The sequence below is a fragment of the Mirounga angustirostris genome, unplaced genomic scaffold (assembly GCF_029215605.1).
Source record: "Mirounga angustirostris isolate CCGP_5_RB_7025 unplaced genomic scaffold, mMirAng1.0.hap1 SCAF_7, whole genome shotgun sequence".
Taxonomy (NCBI): domain Eukaryota; kingdom Metazoa; phylum Chordata; class Mammalia; order Carnivora; family Phocidae; genus Mirounga; species Mirounga angustirostris.
This window is the reverse complement of record NW_026991715.1, coordinates 72,739,560-72,759,912: the sequence shown is the minus strand read 5'-3', so window position 1 is coordinate 72,759,912 and position 20,353 is coordinate 72,739,560. Positions and strand designations below refer to the sequence as shown.

Below are 20,353 nucleotides of genomic sequence, written 5' to 3'. Positions count from 1 at the left end.
AGCTATTTAAGAGTATTTAAATCGGGGCGCCTGGGTGGCTCCATCGTTAAGCATCTGCCTTCAGCTCAGGTCATGGTTCCAGGATCCTGGGATCGAGCCCCACATCGGGCTCTCTGCTCAGCAGGAGGCCTGTTTCTCCCTCTCCCACTCACCCTACTTGTGTTCCCTCTCTCACTGTGTCTCTCTCTGTCAAATAAATAAATAAAAATTTTAAAAAAAGAGTATTTAAATTAAGAAAGACTAGAGTTTTAATATTAGGTACGATTTTAATATTTAATGACTATTTCAATTATATGTTTATGATATGTCAACAATCAAAGTTGAAAACTCTTGCCTGAGCAGTCATGATTTGATATTTGGAAAATGTGGTTAATATTTTTGTTGTAAACCACTACATACGAAGCTTGTAAATGAGCATTCAGGCCCCTGGTTTAGGTCCTTCTCTTTTCTGTGGTTTTTACTTTGTCACAAATAATGTCACCATTATCATAATTTTAAACGATATTAGGTACGAGAGAATGTGCTAAATTCTGGCATGTAAGGCCTATGCCTGGCCTCAGTGAGCTTACCCAGATGTAGCCAAAAGAGACATAAAAAACACATTAATGATAAATACCAGTAAAAAGAGATCATAACAATTTTATAAAAAACAATTCTGATAACAAGGTCAGAGGTTGGATACTGTATTCATTTATGGAGACAATAAAGCCTGAGCTGAATTTTGTCAGAGAAGTTACTGATAATTTTGTGAAGAGAGGAAGGCATTCTAGTAGTGGGATCCAAGACAGAAAGAGCTTGGTAAATCCAGTGATATTTTGGCTGGAGTTTGTTCAAGGAAATTGTGACATATAAAGTTGAAGTGGAATGTATAAGCAGCATCCTGAAGATCTAGAGTTTGAACTTAAATTTATAGGTCATGAAGAGTCATTGAAAATTTTTGAACAGGGAAATATGATGAAGGCAACATTTTAGGAGGATTAACTAGCCAGTGCATGTGTAAAATGGGTGGGTGGGGAAGAGCAGTTAAGAGCATATCATGGGAGTCCAGGGATAGTGTTACCCAAATTTCGCTTCTTGGAATACTAATTTTGAGATATAGAGATAGTAATGAAAGTTCCTTTGGGAGGGATTTTTTTCTTAATGAAAGAAAGGAAATGTTGCATATTAAATTTTCCTCTTGGAATTACAATGCACATTAACACATTAAAGGCCTATACCAAAAAAACCTGTAATTTCACAAACTTATTTGCACATAAAAGGCTTTGTTCATTATCTATGTATTCATAAACATATCGCTATATTCCACTGAAATCACTTTCAATATTTAGAAATTTTGGTCTTATCAAATACCTACTTATTAAGAAGTCCATCTAAGAAATAATAAGAGTAGAGGGTAAAAATGAAATTCAGATAATTTTTAGAGAGGAACTTTGACATCAGTTAGTCCAGACCCTATCTTTAATCCTGGTAATCAGAAACTAAATGTCACCTTTGACTTTGATGCCTTTCTAGTCATGCAGTATCACATTACCTTAATGATATCTGTATGCCAGTCCTCTCCCTGACTAAATCATAAAATACTGAAGAATAAGATTAGCTCATGTCTTATCATCTTTGCAATCTCTACATCTGGCTTATAGCAGGCTGTGGCAATATACTTGTTGAAAATGGAAAGAAAACTAGAGAGTTGGTTACTTGTCCGTGGCCACACAAATGGTCGGAAATAAATGAACTCCAGGGCGCCTGGATGGCTCAGTTGGTTGGGTATCTGCCTTCAGCTCGGGTCCTGATCCCAGGGTCCTGGGATGGAGCCCATGTCGGGCTCCCTCCTCTGTGGGAAGTCTGCTTCTCCCTCTCCCCCTACTTGTGCTCTCTCTCTCTCACTCACTCTCTCTCTGTCAAATAAATAAAAACCTTAAAAAAAAAAAGAAATGAAATGAATTCCAAGAATTATGTATAAAATATTAGCTATGAGAGTGGTAAAGAAACTTGGAAATGAGAGACCTAGTATATTCCAGATATAACTCTAGTATTAACTAGCGGTATGATCTTGAGCAAGGCAGTTGATCTCTCTGGGCCTCTATTTCCTCATCTAAAATCCAGCTCCAGAATATCAGGAGATCCCCATTTTTTATTACTATAAATAGTCAAAAATTAACTGGATGTTGTGATTTCTTTTACAGTGGAAATATATTCTTATGAGGGACCGAATTTAAATACAGAAGACCTTTTAAGTATTTACTTCTTTATATTTGTATTTATATAATATTCCTGAATTCCTTAACTTTTCCTATTTTCTTATTTTTCTCTTTTTTCAAGGTTTATCAAAGATCATGGAATCTTTAAAAGTGTACCAATGTGTGTGCTTATGTAATATTAGGACTGAAAATTTTAAATCTTAAAATGTGAAAGCTCCAGTTGTCAGAAGATCATAAAGTCTTTACTTTTAAGGACTGTTAAAAATCACCTTCTGTGAGATCTCAGCTTTGGGATTTTTTCTGACATTTCAAGACTTAAATTTGAAAGTGTAGAATCTCTATAAATACAACATTACCACAAGCCCAAAAAAGTCAAGAAATTCAAAAGGTTAGATTCTTACTAACTCCTCTCCCACATTATGCTCTAAATTGAGTTATGCATCTTAGAGTTAAATACGTAATCAGGAATACTTGATATGAAATACAATTTAAATTATGACATATTAAGCTTTTCTCTTTGAATTTTGGGAAATAAAATTGTATATGTAAATCATGCAATATCACATTTTTTGTATGTGCCCTTAAGGCTTTTTTATGTTTTCTTCACATAGTCCCCTCATTTACAACTTTATCTTGCTGTGGACTAACCATATGGGAAAGCCACTATTTTAAACTTAAGCTATTTTTGTGGTGTTACTGCATAAGAAAATGCCTTTAGAGTGGAAAAATTATATATTTTTTACCAGATTATATAAATAAAAATTAATTTTTTTCTAGTGGTCATTTTTTGGTTCAATTCAAAGTATATAATTTTTATTCCATAAGTATCTCTAGTAAATCCCCATTGCCATGACCAAGTAAAATGGAAGATAATAAAGGAGAAGTGCCATGAGACCTGGCCATTTTCAACGTGTTGAAGATTTAAAATTATGTGTAATTTACATGAGACATATAAATGAAAGGATAGACTTCACTAGGATTTTTTTTTTTTTGCTTTAAAAATAGGGTATTTCTCTCTTGCAGCAGCATCTCACATCTCATACATATGTGCATATTTAGTTTTCTGTGTAGCATTCGGTCCCAAGAACACTAATTATAATTTTAAATTATCAATAAGATATAGGCTTAAAGTACAGTGGATGTTAAATTTCATGTATCTTGTAAGATTCCCTATGTAAAAGCAACTACTTTTTGCCTTTATTTTCATTTTTAAAATATTCTTGTGAACTTTCAGTCACTTCTCTTTTGCCTTTTAAAAGTTAAGAACACTCTTTGAATCTGTAGTGTGCTAGTAGATTGTTTTTATGGCTAAAAAGACATTACTGATAATAATTTATCTGTGCTGCAAGGGTACAAGTGAAAAACCCACACGTGGCCCTCAGTTCACATTCCACCACCTAAAAGTGTTTCTCTGAAGCCCCTGTTGGAAATATTTACAAAATGGTTTGCCATTGATTTGCTGGTGTGCCTGCTGTACTTGTTTACCAAAAAGCCTGGATTACACTGCATTGTGTTTCTGCTTGTTTGTTTGTTGTCTTTGAGATAGCTCTGCCCACCTTGATTGTGGTTGCCCCAGCCAAAGTTTGCCAAACCTTATTAGTTCCCTAGAATTCCTGTTACTGTCCTCTGATTTCCTGATTTTTGTATTTTTCTTCTTTTCAAAGGTTAACTGCATTCTATAATTTTGTTGTCTTTCATAAATATGAAAACACAGTACAACACAGGCAATCATGTTGAAACTTTTGAGGAACTAAAATGTTACTTCTGTAGCAGGTTCAGTTTGGGGAACCATGCACAAAAGTTAACACTTCTCTGTAAAATATCATTGTCTGGGGTTTGGTGCCATAGTAGAACATCTGTGCATCAACCAGCTTCCCAAAGTATATTCCGCTCTTTTTGTATCATAGGATTATTTTTGGAAATGGCTCTCTTGGCCCAAGATGTGCTATCCTCTCGAATCATCTTTGGTCCCTTTAAACATTTTCAGTGTGCTTTGCAATCATTTTCATTCATTATCCACTCAGTTGTTTCATCATTACTCTCTGATACACACTGACATTCGGCTACACAGTAGGTAAGAGGTAGAGGTAGGACTGAAAACCCCAGGACAGGGAACAAGGCCCAGTTTGGTCTTTTCTTGGCTAAATTCCATTTTGGAGAGCTCTTTGTTTTTCTTCAATGTGTGACGTTTAATTGCTTATCTCTAAACATAAGGCTCAATTGGTGGGAGCTTGTGTGGGGAGAGCCATTTACCCTTTTCCTGAATTAAAAAAAACTGAACGTCATTAACAGTTTATTTTCCACAGAGAACCATGCTGTAAGTGTGTACACCCCCCCCCCCAAAATGTTATTTTTGACTGCCCAGTTTTGCCCATGCTAGTCCCAGATTTATGTCATGACCTCACAATAGCCCGTCGTGCCCACCTGGCCACAAAGCTTGATTATTTTGTAATTTGATCTTCGTGGGGATTCCAGCCGCGCTTTCCCGCTTGCTCGTGGGCAGCAGAATGTGGCAGCATGCCTGCTCACTTGCCTGAACTGCTCTGATCAGATTACGCCTTCTCAGCATTTCGTGCATTGGCTGCCTGGGAAGTTCAGAGAAGCCTAAAGTGGGGACAGAAGAGGAACTATTAGAGAGCTCATGGAATCTTGGTTTCATATGTGTCTACTGTTAACAGAATCAGAAAGTCACTCCATGCTGAATCTCTCTATCTGTAAAATTTTGTCAAGTGAACATTTTTCCAACGTTAGTGTTATTTTTAGAGTTATCAGTTGGGTTTTAGCTTTCAGCTTTTAGACATTTCCATAACATGTTCAGGATCTTCATAAAAGATGGGAAAATTCTACTTTTCGTTATTTGTTTTTAACAACAGATCATTACAGGACATCAGAGTTAGCAAAGTACTCTTCTCTCTGTGTTACTCTTTCAGCCAAATATTTATAGAATGATGATACTTGTCAACATCTTTATGAGCTAGCATGACTGCATCCTCTTGAGGTTAGAGGAGAACACAGTGTCCAGCCTGGCACTGTGACATGATGTGGAAAATTCAGAACTCCTTCTGCTTCCATTTTTAACTGAGCACCAAGGATGTGAGGCTGTCCCTGAGGCCCTGAAATACAGTGGTGATCTAGATACACAGTCCCTACCCTCCTGAGCTTACAAAGCTCTTGTATGGTAGACGTATTTGGATGCTTTTCAAAATTGTATTAGAATATTTTCAGATATTGTGAAATGTGAAGCAGAGAAACTGAGAGTTGGAAAGTTCATTTCTTAGAGTTCCTTTCTTGCAGAATCCTCTCCATGGTATTTGTTCAGAGGAGTGAACAAAATATGCAATTCATGTTTCATTGTTCAGAAATGAAGAAATCATAATTATGGGTTAAGAAATGATTTAAATTCCACTCCAAGCTCAATTAAAACAGTTTTGTTTTCTGACACTATCATTCATACGTTCAGTGGACCAGCAAGAAAGCTTGGAAAATGAAGCATAAACAATGTGGTGCCAGTTTGCTTTAAAATCCCTAATACATGTTTTGTAAACAAAGCTTATAAAACTTAGTACTCTACTAATTAAATAACAAGAAAGATTTTATGAATACACGAAAAGCCAGAATTTAAAAATGCCTTCAGGGGAACAGGTGCTGTAATGACATCACTGTGTGTCACACGGCCTTTTTTTTTTTTTTTTCTTGATACTTACATTTGGTCATAATGGAAAGAAATTGATTCCAAATGTGTTTTCTTGACCTCCTTCTCCATTCATGTTAGTGCCTAACCTTAAATGATGTTTCTACAATCTCGGTTGTATTTACAGTAATTATATGCATAATGTAGCATATTATTGTCCGGACTTCCTGTTTAATCAGTACAGAGCTTCTTACAAGTGCAGCTGAAAAGGGCAAACAAAATTAAAGCTTTATATACCAAAACAAGTTTGATTTGCTAAGCTCCCAGCATTCCAAAGTACACAAATTTGTTCCACTAAGTTTTCCGATGGCTTGCAGATGGGCAATGATTAATCAGAGAGCTAACTGTGAAGTAGTTTGCAATTAAACTGGAAAGCTCTGAAGCATGCTAATTGAATCAGAAAATTAGAGACACTGAACAGTAATTGGCTATTTCTCATGCAGCAGGTGCCAGGCCACTCATCTGTGGAACAAGGTATTTAAGGCACATTAGCACTAGTAAAAATACTTCTTGATATGGAACAGTTAGATTTTCTGCTCATTTTCACCATGGATGTCAAAACATACAGCTGTGCTATCTGGTACTTGCAATTCATGTTTGAAGAATTTAAGTTAGGTAAACATATGGGAGAAAGTGCTGGGCAACCTCTAAGTGCACAGGAAACATTTTCGAAGTGAAACCTAAATTGAGGGGCTGAGGTTTTGTTTTTTCAACTCAATCACTTTTGCTTTCTTATGGTACAAATTTAGAAGTTGAATTTTCTGTTTAGTGTTAGTTTAAGGCAACAACAGTATAAATCTAGTACTGCTGTGAGCTTACTAGATACATAAAGCCGATTCATATCATGTCTCAGCATGAGTTTATATCTTCTAATTAGTACCACCATTTTATAGAGTGAGCACATGCTATGAAAGTTGGTTCGCCATGCCAACAGGGACCAGGACATGTAGTTTTTCTTCAGTGGAACGATTTGCTGTAGGATCGTGAACAACTGTAACCTAACCAGTGGGTAACCAGGCAAGAATGGGATTTAATAAGTTCAATTGTAGAGATTTTTTTTTAATAATCATTTTCATATTATCAAGTGTGGGGCATATGACTTCTGTTTCCCTTTGCTTTAATTAGAGTTCAGTATCATTATTGAAAGTGGAAAATACAAAGAAAAATAAAAATATACTAATTTATACTGTGTCAGGAAGCAGAATATTACAATATTCATATGCTAATCATATCACTTAGCAGATGACTGCAGAAAATAGTGAGTTTGAACCAAGAGACATAAATTATAAATTGCAAATAGTGCATAGGGGATATGTTAGAACTGTGTTTCATTTAAATTGAGACAGGGAGTTTTCTCTGCACAAATAATGTTCCTTCATTAAGTTTTAAAGTCTCTTTTATAATGTTTTGTTAAGAACATTTGGCAACATGTTACCAAAAAAGGTTTTAAGTGGAACACACAGGTTTTTAAAAGTAAAACACACTACATACAAACATATACTTTATGTCTTTAAGCTATAGATTTTTTTTTTTTTAAGTTTAAGCAAGAGCTCCTCTTTGGTAGGCCTCCTTCCCCACCCCCAATAAGCCATGTACATTTCACATTCTTTAGTTTGAAAGCAGTTCTGAAACATTTACATGATCAATGTCTTTTGCTTGAGGGATAAAGTTTGCTCTTCCATGGACAAGTGAGAACATATTGATCATTTTATTCTATTTGCTATTTCTAAATTCAATATACCTCTTCAGTCGATAAGCGAGATCGAGAGCATATTCTTTTTTGTGTGTGCCTGGTTGTAGCTTGTTCTCAAGATCCAAGATACATTTTTGATTAATCACGAATGCTCTGAGGTCATGGAGAGCAAATGTGTTTGTGGAGTGTCAGCTGATGCTGTCAGATAAATGTCTTAAGCTTAGCCAGGGTTCATGCCCCAGCTTTAGGCTGTGCCAAATGTCTCCCCTTGTTGAGGAAGATAACAGCTACACTGGAGGCGACTGAGCTGTTTGTTCACTGAAAGGGCTGACCTTGCCATATGGGGCTACAATCAGGTGGAAGAAAGAGTGTAGATGTTTTAATTGAAACTTTACAAATGTAAACTTTTCATTCTATCAGAAGATCCTGGTATCCACTAATTTACATTTCTAGCCTTTGTATCTTGTCTGATCATAACTATGTTTCTTCAGTATTTCTGATCAGTCACCTTAGGATGAACAATTTCTCCAATATTGTTCTTCGTGTATTCTGAGACTATTTTGGCACTATCAATCAGTGTGTTATTCAAATACTGCAAAAGCATTAAAATGCTTATTAGGATAAAAGGATATATTTTTCTTTGGATATATGTAGTAGAAATTATTCTTGCTCTTTGTTGGTTTTTTTTTTTTTTCCTTCAAATCCACAAAATAAAAATATGGTCTGGGCAAAGGGAGGTCACTTGTGTTAATGACCCTTGTCCATGTACCCTCTTATCTTCAGAGGACTCATTTAATCACATTTACCCCCACTTACAGTAATTTGTCTTCTTTTACTAGACAGAGTCTATAAATAGGAAATAATGACAAACCTAAACTAACACCTGGAGAATGCTTTGTACTGGGGCTTTCTCTGTTTGAGACTAAAGGCAATCGGATTGATCATATGGTGATGCATAAATAAATGAACTCTCTGTGGGTTGTTTGTGAGCATTTGCTGCAAAATACCTTTAAAAAAAAAAGTGCCTTTCTTCCATCTTACCCAGTCTGTTCTTTTCTCCAAAAAAGCTGGTCTACTTTTCTTTCCTCTCAATAAGTTCATACTGCCATGGGTAAATCATCAGTGCTAATTAGACAAAATAATGCTGTTAAAAAAAAAAAAAAGAAAGAAAGAAATAACACATCTGTCATGAACTCCCACCAGATCTCTTGGAAATGAGACATTTTAAATATTTTATGCTGAACACAAAATATCTTGAGGAAATGGTTTTCTATTCTGTATCCCAAAACAAAACCATCAGTGTCAGAGAATAGTGCTACTTAAAAACATTCCATTTTAAAGTATTTTCTTTAAAATTCCCTCACACTTGAAGTGTAGTTCTACTGGCTATGTATACCCGGATTGTAAAGTAGAAAAACTTAATGGCATTGGAGGAAATGAAAGTTACCTTTTAATTTTGGAAACCTTTTCTTTATCAGGTAATACTAGAAAAGTGTTACATTTCAGTATCTAGAGACAAATATGTTTCATGTGTTTTGATATTAGTGAACAAAATGAATTTTGTTTTGATTTGGTTTGGTTTCTGCAGTTGGTAACATGACAGACCTAGTAGAAATGAAAAAGACTAAGGGTAACTTCCATAGTCAAACATTAAGCTTCTGATAATGTAATTAAAAGAGTCAAATCAGATTGTGATTTTCTATAGTTTTCTTAATTATTTAAAGATTAATAATAGCTAATGTCCAGATTGTACTTGCAAATCCTAGTTTAAGTATAAATAGGAGATTTTTTAATTCTCTTTTCTTCAAATTTGAGCACAGTTTAGTTCTGTACTAAATTTTGTGGTCATTGTTCTTTAAAGTATTCCTTACCCATCATCCTTGTTTTTTCTTCTTTTCCTCATTATCTTAAGAAATGCTTTCTATGCCCTAGAATATCAGTGATGTGTACAATGTTTTTGTCACTCCTTTTTCTGAAACCACTGCCTAAAAATGCAGTTGACCCTTTCATTCCTATTGTTCTTTGTCCCATCATTTTTTTTTAATTTAAATTCAGTTAGCCAACATATAGTAAATCATTAGTTTCAGATGTAGTGTTCAATAATTTATCAGTTGTGTATAACACCCAGTGCTCATCACATCATTTTAAAAATCGTGAATGTTGTCATGCCCAAGCCAGAACCAGGAAGAGACATGGAACAGTTTGATTTTTCATATGTAAGCATATTGTGCTATTTAGAAGACCAATAATTGATAATGACATAATAAAATATTTATTTAAGATTTAGATGTACTCTAGACCCGCCTGTAGAAGGGGACAGTAAAAAAAACTGATGCTGAGCAAGACTCACTTGACTCTTCTTCAGAATTACTGTCTCCTTAGCCATTGTTTGCTCCTGTGCCTGTGTACTTACCACGTCTGTCCATTGAAACCATGAGCTTTATTATATCTCTAGCATTTCTATTTTTCTTCATACTACCTTAGACCTCAATTCTTTTCCAAGATAGTTCTTTTCTTTCCTCACATTTAAAATTGAAGTTTAAATGATCGTTGATTTCAGCTATCAAAAGTAAGTCTAAAAATTTAAAAAGAGTCCATACATTAAAAAGGTATTTTGGCAGTGGGGGGGGGGGGGTGCCTGAGTGGCTCAGTCGATTAAGCATCCAATTCTTAGTTTTGGCTCAGGTCATGATCTTGGGGTTGTGAGATCGAGCCCCACATCCAACTTCACACTGAGCGTGGAGTCTGCTTGAGATTCCCTCTCCCTCTTCCTCTGCCCCTCCTGCTCATGTTCTCTCTCTCTCTAAAATAAATAAATAAATCTTTTCAAAATTAATAAAGAATATTTTCCTCAGCTTTAATCTCTTATTCAGTATAAGCTTGTTTGAAAAATTGCAAAGTCACCTGAAAACTTTTGGAAAGAAACACCTGCTACATTTCCAAAAATTGTTTCTGTAAACTAAATTTTGCTTTATTTTTCAATACTATACAAAGTCTGATTGTATTTTCAGTTTCTGATTAGAGTTGTAAATCCTACTTTTTATTAATCAAATTTGGGGATGGCTTCAATTACACATAAAGATTTTTTTTTAATATTTTATTTATTTGATAGAGAGAGACACAGCAAGAAAGGGAACACAAGCAGGGGGAGTGGGAGAGGGAGAAGTAAGCCTCCCATTGAGTAGGGAGCCCGACGCGGGGCTCGATCCCAGGACCCTGGGATCATGACCTGAGCCGAAGGCAGACTCCCAACGACTGAGCCACCCAGGCGCCCCACACATAAAGATTTTTAAGGAGATGAGTCCTTTTAAGGAGATGAGCTCATATTATTTGCCATTCAGAACAGATTCTCAACATTGTAATTCTACTTTAGTTTACTTTATCATTCAAAATTATTTTTTACATTTCAATTTTTGTCTTCTTTACTTAACAAAAAAATTAATGCTAGGGTTTCTATTTCTCTATTATGATTCTTTATGTTCTATACTTCTTAGTTGACTACAAAACTAATAGTAAAATCATTAGTGACAATTATTACCCAGTAACAATTGACATTACAGTAATGATGACAATCCATATTTATTTTCTTAGACTAATTAGGCTTCTTCGACATTCTGGAGGATTTAAAATTACCAGTGTCCTGTCATATAAAATCTGTGCAAAATGTCTTGTTTTTAAGGGTTTATAATGCTTCCCATACTAACAAGTAAAACAATTCATCATTTTCAAATGTATAATCAGTGTCAGCATTTTGTGTATCACAGTGAAAGTCTTCAAACAGTGGCATTCAGGATGCTCCTATGAGGAGCCAAAAGAAAATCACTTTCCTCTTATAAAGCATTTTTATAAAACCCCAAGTAAGAAAAAACATTAGTACAATTATTTTAAATACTACGACAGTAAATGAAAGTAATGTGGAACTTTTCAGCATTATGAAGTGTACAATCACAGTTTGATTCTTTTTTTTTTTTAAGGTTCTATTTTTTTTATTCTTATGTTAATCCCCATACATTACATCATTAGTTTTAGATGAAGTGTTCCATGATTCATTGTTTGTGCATAACACCCACTGCTCCATGCAGAACGTGCCCTCTTTAATACCCATCACCAGGCTAACCCATCCTCCCACCCCCCTCCCCTCTAGAACCCTCAGTTTGTTTTTCAGAGTCCATCGTCTCTCATGGTTCGTCTCCCCCTCCGATTTCCCCCCCTCCATTCTTCCCCTCCTGCAATCTTCTTCTTTTTTTTTTTTAACATATATTGTATTATTTGTTTCAGAGGTACAGATCTGAGATTCAACAGTCTTGCACAATTCACAGCGCTTACCAGAGCACATACCCTCCCCAGTGTCTATCACCCAGTCACCCCATACCTCCCACACCACCCCCCACTCCAGCAACCCTCAGTTTGTTTCCTGCAATTAAGAATTCCTCATATCAGTGAGATCATATGATACATGTCTTTCTCTGTTTGACTTATTTCACGCAGCATAATACCCTCCAGTTCCATCCACGTCGTTGCAAATGGCAAGATCTCATTCCTTTTGATGGCTGCATAATATTCCATTGTGTATATATACCACATCTTCTTTATCCATTCATCTGTCAATGGACATCTTGGCTCTTTCCACAGTTTGGCTATTGAGGACATTGCTGCTATAAACATCGGGGTGCACGTAGCCCTTCAGATCCCTACTTTTGTATCTTTGGGGTAAATACCCAGTAGTGCAATTGCTGGATCATATGGTAGCTCTATTTTCAACTTTTTGAGGAACCTCCATACAGTTGTCCAGAGTGGCTGCACCAGCTTGCATTCCCACCAACAGTGTAGGAGGGTTCCCCTTTCTCCGCATCCCCGCCAGTATCTGTTGTTTCCTGACTTGTTAATTTTAGCCATTCTGACTGGTGTGAGGTGGTATCTCATTGAGGTTTTGATTTGGATTTCCCTGATGCCGAGCGATATTGAGCACTTTTTCATGTGTCTGTTGGCCATTTGGATGTCTTCTTTGGAAAAATGTCTGTTCATGTCTTCTGCCCATTTCTTGATTGGATTCTTTGTTCTTTGGGTGTTGAGTTTGATGAATTCTTTATAGATTTTGGATACTAGCCCTTTATCTGATATGTCATTTGCAAATATCTTCTCCCATTCTGTCGGTTGTCTTTTGGTTTTGTTGACTGTTTCCTTTGCTTTGCAAAAGCTTTTTATCTTGATGAAGTCCCAATAGTTCATTTTTGCCCTTGCTTCCCTTGCCTTTGGCGATGTTTCTAGGAAGAAGTTGCTTCGGCTGAGGTCAAAGAGGTTGCTGCCTGTGTTCTCCTTTAGGATTTTGATGGACTCCTGTCTCACATTGAGGTCTTTCAACCATTTGGAGTCTATTTTTGTGTGTGGTGTAAGGAAATGGTCCAGTTTCATTCTTCTGCATGTGGCTATCCAATTTTCCCAACACCATTTGTTGAAGAGACTGTCTTTGTTCCATTGGACATTCTTTCCTGCTTTGTCAAAGATGAGTTGACCATAGAGTTGAGGGTCCATTTCTGGGCTCTCTGTTCTGTTCCATTGATCTATGTGTCTGTTTTTGTGCCAGTACCATGCTGTCTTGATGATGACAGCTTTGTAATAGAGCTGGAAGTCTGGAATTGTGATGCCGCCGGCTTTGCTTTTCTTTTTCAACATTCCTCTGGCTATGCGGGGTCTTTTCTGGTTCCATACAAATTTTAGGATGATTTGTTCCATTTCTTTGAAAAAAGTGGATGGTATTTTGATGGGGATTGCATTGAATGTGTAGATTGCTCTAGGCAGCATTGACATCTTCACAGTTTGATTCTTATATATAAACGGAAGCCTATTGTCCTTGAGAAAGTCTGTCCCTTCCGAAACTCATAATTTTTACACATTTAGAAATATATGTAAGACATATTATGTTTATAATCTTACATCACTCATTATACATAACTAAATACAACAAATAAATAATGAAATGGTACTTTAAATTGTTCCTATGTGGATATTCATTTTGTGGGATTTAAAATAATCTAGGGTTTTTCCTATACTTAATGACATTAAGAGCATTTCTAAGTGCAACTAACACATACGGTGTGTGGCCCTGAATTATGCTAAGTATTTTTCCTGGACCCTCATAAAGGCTGCTGGATTTACATCAGCCATGAAGATCCACAGATTTACTCTACACAGACCAAGGAAACAGAAAGGGACAGAAAGAAGGCACATGTTGCTGCAGCACATAGAGCAAGGAGGGGACAAAGGCAAGGGCCAGATTTATTCAGGAATCTGTAGACTTAGAGTCTGAATTTCGTTTTTATTCTAAGTACAGCAGGATGCCATTGGAGGTTCTCGAGTTGGAGAGTGTTGGATCTAATTCATAGAGAGAAAATGGATTGGTAGGGTAGCAGGACTGTAAGCAGCTGCTTACTTTGGAAGCTGTTCCGGTATAGCCTAGGCAGAAGATTATGGTGGCTTGAATGATGGTAGCAGTAGAGATAGGAAGAAGAGCCCAACATGCCTTAGTCCTTCAGACACGGGAAGTGAGGGGATTGGAAGATGAAGGATGATTCCTAGATTTTGGGCTTGAACATCTGGGCAGTGTCATTTACTGAGAGGAGGAAGTGCTAGGAGAAGAATAGGTTTGGGAAGGAAAATTGCAAGTAAAATTTTGACATTGAACCGTGCTCTGTTTTTATCTTTAAACACTTATTTAAGGAAACATTCTAGAGATCAGAGAGAGGTTTCATGGCAAGAAAGAAAAACAGCAAATGCATGACTTTAAAATTTTCCTTTCACCAGCACATGAGACTTGTAACATAAACTAGAAGTTATTTGACTAGAATATTAGGATCTATAAAACTCATCATTGACTACTGTAGGCTGTGTACACCCTCCAACTTCGCCACTTCTAACCAATGCAGATTTCACGCAAAGGATGCAGATCGACTGTTTGCTGCTGTGATGGGCAGGTTTTCAGTAGCCCCAACGATGAACGCATAATTTGAAAGCAAGTTCTTTTTCCTTTGATTTCTCTGTTAGAGAATTTTAATAACATTTTATTAAGAATTCACAGCTTAATGTTGCCTTATAAATGTAGAAACTCTGTTTTATACCTTCTCTTCCCAGTCACTAAGTAACCTTTGCAAAAACAGGAGTTTTTTTTCCTAGTCAGCCCCATTCAGACTTGGAAAAGAGAGCTTCTCATACCTTTTGGCAGTCAGGTATAAAGAAGAGATAGATGTTCCCAGATTCTTACTAGTTCTTCCCACTTCCATGACCATAGTTTTACCATTTTAGTGTTATGGTGTAATTGTGTGGAAATCATATCCTTCAATTCTTGAGTTTTATCACCTCTCTAAAAGGTAACTTTTTGTGTGTACTGGGTATATTGTTCATGTATTCACAACTCTAAGGAGCAAGGTTATTTGCTGTGGCAGAGTGGTTCTTAGTTTCATTTTTTATGTTGATACCATAGCAGTAATAAAACCAGAATTGAGAAAGGACAGATTTGGTGCTTTACTTCAAAGATGCAAATTAGGATGACTTTTAGAGTTATAGTCCCATCAAGTTAATTTAGATACTTCAGAAAGTACCAGTATTATTCAAAATCATTACTGAAACATTTGAGGATCACAAATTTCTCTGCAATTATCAGCTTGCTTGTGTGAACATCAAATTATAGACCAGTCCAGTTTCCCCCATGGCAGATCGACAGACCTGGTAGATTAAGTGGATGCGATGTCTGCATTATATATTGACGCTAGTAAAGCTAACCATTGTCTCTTTCATCATCTGATGATCAATAAGGAGGGAACAGGATGAATGATAAGACAAAGAGGGAAGACTTTGATAAGAAGGTGGTCTTACCAAATGTAATGATGCTGAAGAACAAAATACATAATGAAATGAAGTTGGGGAATATCTCTAGGTTTATATACACATGCCAACCCCTGTTTCTAAAACTCAAACAAACAAACAACAAAAAAACACAAACTTAAATAGCACCTTAAATGCATTGAATTAAATTGATTCAAATTTACACTTTCTTTTCTGTCTGGCTTTGTTTTGTACTTTGGGAAGCTCCTGCTTTCTTCCCCCATGTTGCTTTTTAAAAGTTTCTGCAGCAAACTGAGGGTTGCTTGAGGGGGGTGGGGTGGGGGGATGGGGTAACTGGGTGATGGACATTGGGGAGGGTATGTGTTGTAATGAGCAGTAGGTATTATATAAGACTGATAAATTACAGATCTGTACCCCTGAAACAAATAATACATTATATGTTAATTAAAAAAAATAAATTCTAAACCCAGAAAAAAAAAGTTTCTGTCAGCCAAAATCTATCCCTGTTCTTTTGTTATCCTTACATATGGGGAGAGGCACCTGTTTTGCATTTGCAGTTCATAGTCCTTTATGCCTTACAAATAAAATAACAAGTCAACACAATGTTTTTATATCACTTTTCAAATTAGAGTAAATTTTTCTTAACCAAAAACAAAAAAAAGCAAAAGTAAATCTACTTGTGAGAAAGCAATATAAAGAGAAATTTAGTAACCGACGTTATTCATCAAAGATTTCATAAATTTAAGTATACAATCATGGGCATTCTAATTTAGTCTTTTTTGCTCCTCCTTTACCACCCAAACTTTATGTCTTTGAGGTCACTAAAAGTGACATTTCAGGCTGTTGTGTCTGGTGGTCATGAAATTCATCTTGAAGTGTGTAAGAACTGTCTTATGAATTTACCCTTTCATTAGTTTAATATAAGAATGATTATCACTAGGTAAATTGTGACTTGACTTTCAAAAATATATCCTGAGGTGTCCTCAACAGTAGGCATCTCTCAAGAGGTTTTTTGTTGTTTTTTATGAAGTACTCTTTTATCAACCCCTCCCCCTATTTCCTACCCCATCCCCACTCCCAGCTCCAGGCAACTCAACCACTTTTCTTTTTTTTTTAAGACTCCACATATAAGTGATACCATGCAGTTTGTCTTTCTCCAACTGGCGTATTTCATTTCACGTAATACCCTCCAGGTTCATCCATGTTGTCACAAGTGACATGATTTCCTTCTTTTCTAAAGCTAAATACTTTTGCATTGTATATATATGACCACATTTTCTTGTTGTGAAGTAACAACACTTAAGTTGTCTCTATGCCTTGGCTATTGTGAATAATGTTGCAATGAATATGGGAGTACAGATAACTTTTCAAGATAATGGTTTCCAGTCTTCCCACCACCATTTATTGAAGAGACTGTCCCTTCACCATTGTATATTCATGGCTCTTTTGTCAAAAATCAGTTGACATATATGCATGAGCTTATTTGTGGGCTTTCTATTCTGTTCTACTGATCTATGTGTCTTCTTTTGTGTGCCAGTACCATACTGTTTTGATTATGATAGGTTTGTAATATACTTTGAAATCAAGAAATGTGATGCCTCCAGCTTTGTTCTTTTTCAAGTTTGCATGGGCTATTCAGTCTTTTTGGTTCTATATAGCATTTAGGATTGTTTTTTCTATTTCTGTGGAAAATGCCATTGAAATTTTGATAGGAATTGTATTAAATCTATGGATTGCTTTGGATAGTGTGGACATTTTTACAATAGAAATTCTTCTAATTCATGAACACAGTATTTTTTTTTTATTTATGTCTTTTTCAGTTTCTTTCATCAGTGTCTCATAGTTTTTACTATATAGATCTTTCACCTTCCTGGTTAAATTTATTCCTAAATATTTTATTCCTTTTGATGCTATTGTAAATGAGATTTTTTTTTAATTTCTCTTCCTGATAGTTTGTTGTTAATGTATAGAAACACAACTCATTTTTTGTATATTGATTTTGTATCCTGCAACTTTACTGAATTCAGTATTTTTAGTTCAGTGGTGTTTTGGTGGAGTCTTTAGGGTTTTCTATGTATCCTATCATGTCATCTGAAAATTGAAACATATTTACTTTGCAGTTTGGATGACTTTTATGTCTTTTTTTCTTGACTAATTAATCTGGTGCTTCCAGTACTATGTTGACTAAAGTCACAAGAATGGGCATCTTAAGATGTCCCTGATCTTACAGAAAAAGGTTTCAGCATATCACCATTGAGTATAATAGCTGAGGGCTTGTCCTATATGACCTTTGTTATGTTGGAGAACATTCCCTCCAAATCTATTTTGTTGAGAGTTCTCAAAAATATTCTGATGGCTAACACTATCTTAGACACTATAAGAGGTTGTGGATACGTAAAAATGGTAGTAATGGAGCTTTCATTTTAAGGAAAGTGCTAATTTTGACTTTAAAAACTACTAGACAGCCAGAATGTAGGGAAATGAATAGGCAATTGAGAAGAGAGGTGGGTCAAAAGAGGGTTTCAACCTCAAGGAGAAAAGAGGTAAGAGAAGCAGTTGAAAGGATTTTTTAAAAAAAAACACCTCATACTATTAAAAAAAAACAACTCATAAATGGTAGAGAGAAACAATTAAGTAATATAAAAGACCTGCTCACTGCCAGGATTTTTGACATATGCAACTCATCGCCAAGAACTGATATGACTTAATCCCCTAACACTTAGTAATTTTGGCATTGTCTTAGAGCATGGATTGTGGCATGGAGTTTACAGATCCATTTCTGCACTCGACAGGAATAAAAATTCAAAATTTCATTTTATGAACCACAAAGTATACCACATTTCCTGTATTTACAACTCATGAGTAAAATTTATTTTTAAGATTTTGGCCTATCACTGTATGTTGAGAGTCCATGTACATCGCAGCATTTACTGATAGTCTACATGTAAGTACCACACTAAAACTGGAACTTTAAGCTAAAGGTTCCTGAACATGAGTTGTAAACCAAATTTGAAGAAAATCAGGGATATACATTTTTGAGTAGGAAAGCATTCCTGGGCACGGGTAGATTGTGGCAAACACAAAGCTGGAGAAGTAGTAATAAGGGAATAAAAATGAATTGTATTGATTTAGTTAGTACCTGTCATTTGCTAGGAGATCATATAATCATCTTTGGAATGGCCTATTAACACAAATTTAATAGTAAATCTCCATTCCCCTGTTAAATGAGCCAGGACAAGTTTTGTTCATTATTATGTTCCTGTAAGAAAGGCTATAGGAATACTTTGATAGTTTAATGAATTTGTAAAAGTTGACCTAAGCACCAAGGGGTCTGGGTTGAAGAAAAATACTTTTTTTTTTTCCCTTTACAAGTTCCATGGTATAAAATGTGTACCCTGTTTTTAATGAACAAGCCTTCTTTTTAATCATCCTGACTGATTTATTTCTCATTATCAAAGTGGGCAACATACCATCTATATGTCATTCACATGAAATAACTATATGTACTCTGAATAAGATCTAGATGCAAAAGACCCGTGAGTGTACATTTATTCAAACGAAGGTGGAAGTCTTTAAAGCTATCCACCCAGGTATCTTATGTAATCTTCTATCAGGATTGTATCTCCATTTCAGTTTGTGTGACACTACCTGTTTTGAATAGGATAAAGACTCATAGTTACTGTCAGGTCTGTTTTCAAACTAAATATTCATCTAGTCCTTTGTGGCTGCCATTTTTATCACACTTTTAGAACAGCTTCCCTTTGCCGATCTGCCATCTTCCTGCAAATCTCTGTTTCCCTTGTATGATTTCTAGTGAGACAAGCTTAGACCTGGCTGCCTTTCTCTCAGTAACAGAGAAAAGAAACGTCTCTGGTGCCCATGCTGCAAAGAAAGTTGATTCATGTGTAAATTATCATTTGGCCTTTATTTGCTTGGCCTGTGGAGAGTACACATGCAGATAAAAGGTTCGGTGGGTCAGGGCTCAGTATGTGCAGGTTTCTCCAGTGGCTCCAGTGACAGCGTTAGAATTGTTGTCACAGATTATCAGACACGCTATGATGTCTTATCATTATTTATTTGCAGTTTTCTGTGTAAAATAAACTCTGACGCGGAAGACGCGTCTATAGTAATAGAACACCATGTACCCCTGTCCCCCGTTTGTTCTGTTAGCTCACATCCTAAATAAAAAAAACTGGTTTGTGTTTTCTTGAAGTTGGAACTGAGATCTTTATGTTTCTGGCTCCAGTCTATCTCCTTTTCCTTCTACCTCATGTTTTCCTTTCTTCAAACTTGAATGTTGTCCAGGTTGTTGGGAAGCATGGATAGTATCTTAGTAACACATCCTATTAATCCAGGTAGATGTAAAATGCTGTTGGGGTACGTCTAGCCACTTCTAGGCACTATGCAGAAACTGGATAGTTGCAGAAACTGCAAAATCTGTTCTCTGTGACTCAGTTGATTTCCTTTAAAATAAAATTGCTTACCATGCACTCATTATTATCTTCATTATTAAAGGAGGCAAACAAAGGTTTAGGGCTGCTTTTTTTTTTTTTAACCACGTGTCAACCCTCTAGATGTACAGCTAAAGTGAATTCATAAGGTAAATCCCTTTGTGTGTGTGCGTTTGTGTGTGTATAAAAAACACTAAGAAATGCATTAATAAATCCCAAAATGATATGATGCCTTCAGTCTACTCTTATTATGTACGTCTTATAATATGTGTCAGAAGGGTAGAGCTGAACATCTGTTTCTGCAGCTTTTATTTATTTGTGTAATTCATATTATGTATATATGTTGTCATGTTATGATCCATGTGATTTTTTAAAGCATGTTAGAAACCAAGAGAATATATTTTATAACACCTACCTTACTAAATTGATGTTTATCAGAACATTATTGATTCATAGCCCCTTTGGTAAGCTTTCCTCTATT

The 20,353-nt window shown here is 35.8% G+C and overlaps 1 protein-coding gene across 5 annotated transcripts in view; it reads left to right on the top strand.

The window, feature by feature from the left end:
• The window catches only part of ARB2A (ARB2 cotranscriptional regulator A), a 405,614-nt gene that overhangs the window by 345,206 nt on the left and 40,055 nt on the right, over window positions 1-20,353 (top strand). The window lies entirely within an intron of this gene.